Raw genomic sequence first — 1,836 nt, forward strand, 5'->3', positions numbered from 1 at the left:
CCCTATTCATCACCCTGCAGGCTGAAGCCTAAATTCCTTGGCTTGACTCACTAGGTCCTGGAGAGCCCCTGCTACCCTCTGGCGAACATGCTCATCTCTTCCCCAGCTTTCCTTCTCACCTGACCACCAGTTTTCAGAACTCCTTCCAGTGGGCTACAAACCACCAGGCTGTCCCATCGCCCTTCCCCTTTCCACGAGGCCAGTTCCTACTTTTTCTTCGGCTCTTGCTTTAGACCTCTGCCCTCTGTGAGAATGGCTGTGTCCCCCTAAATGCTTCTGCCAACCTTGTGCTTTCCCCACTCACAGCTCTCATTGCCTGTAATGAAAGTGCCCAGATTAATGTCTGTATTGTCCCTAAACCCAGCGGAGATGGCAGTAGTTATCTGCCTTATTTCCCCTATTCAACAGCAGCTCAGTGAACAGTTGTAGGGTAACTGAAATGAATATGAAAATATAGCTTAGGTGTTAGAAAAAGAGCTAAGAGGATCCTTTATAGGAGTGTTTATTTTATTTTATTTTATTTTTTGAGACAGGGTCTCACTCTGTCACCCAGGCTGGAGTGCAATGGCACAATCTCAGCTCACTGCAACTTCCACCTTCAGGGCTCAAGCAATCCTCCCACCTCAGCCTTCCAAGTAGCTGACTACAGGCACACATCACCACGGCCGGCTATTGTTTTGTATTTTTAGTAGAGACGGGGTCTTGTCATATTGCCCAAGCTGGTCTTGAATGCCTGAACTCCACCTGGCTGAGGCCTCCCAAAGTGCTGGGATTATAGGCTTGAGCCACGGCCACTGGCCAGTCGTGTTTATTTTATTTATTTATTTATATTATTTATTTATTTATTTTTTGAGACTGAGTCTCGCTCTGTTGCCCAGGCTGGAGTATAGTGGCGCAATCTCGGCTCACTGCAATGTCCACCTCCCAGGTTCAAGAGATTCTCGTGCCTTAGCCTCCCGAGTAGCTGGGATAACAGGCACCCACCATCACACCTGCCTAATGTGTTTATTTTTTTAAAAAAAGAAACTGTATCTTTAGAGAAAATGTATACATGCATACTTTGCTACATTTTTGTTGATTGTTACATTTTACATTTGTATAACAATACAGGCAAGTCATCTTTGCACTCATAACCACATCTTTTATGGAACATCAAGCCTACTCTGAGGTACAGGCTTTCAGAAGCCTGAATTTGGAGGACCGTGCCTGATCCAAATGTAGTCTCCAGAATCAAAACTGCTCAAAATAATCATTCATGGTTCTCAGACCAAATAAGATCTACTTAGAAACATTTCTCGACAGCACGCTGCCACACCGACGCAGACCCCGCTCTGCACGCCAGCCCCCCTGCACCCACCATGGCCACAGTTCAGCAGCTGGAAGGAAGATGGCGCCTGGTGGACAGCAAAGGCTTTGATGAATACATGAAGGAGCTAGGAGTGGGAATAGCTTTGTGAAAAATGGGCGCAATGGCCAAGCCAGATTGTATCATCACTTGTGATGGCAAAAACCTCACCACAAAAACTGAGAGCACTTTGAAAACAACACAGTTTTCTGGTACCCTGGGAGAGAAGTTTGAAGAAACCACAGCTGATGGCAGAAAAACTCAGACTGTTTGCAACTTTACAGATGGTGCATTGGTTCAGCATCAGGAGTGGGATGGGAAGGAAAGCACAATAACAAGAAAACTGAAAGATGGGAAATTAGTGGTGGAGCGTGTCATGAACCATGTCGCCTGTACTCGGATCTATGAAAAAGCACAATAAAGATTCCATCATCACTTTGGACAGGAGTTAACTAAGAGAATGACCAAGCTCAGTTCAATGAGCAAATCTC

General features: G+C 45.7%; 1 pseudogene; it reads left to right on the forward strand.

The window, feature by feature from the left end:
- The first annotated feature begins 1,247 nt into the window (after positions 1-1,247).
- Positions 1,248-1,836, forward strand: LOC129534663 (putative fatty acid-binding protein 5-like protein 3; annotated as a pseudogene).

This window comes from Gorilla gorilla, chromosome 16, assembly GCF_029281585.2.
Source record: "Gorilla gorilla gorilla isolate KB3781 chromosome 16, NHGRI_mGorGor1-v2.1_pri, whole genome shotgun sequence".
Classification (NCBI taxonomy): Eukaryota; Metazoa; Chordata; class Mammalia; order Primates; family Hominidae; genus Gorilla; species Gorilla gorilla.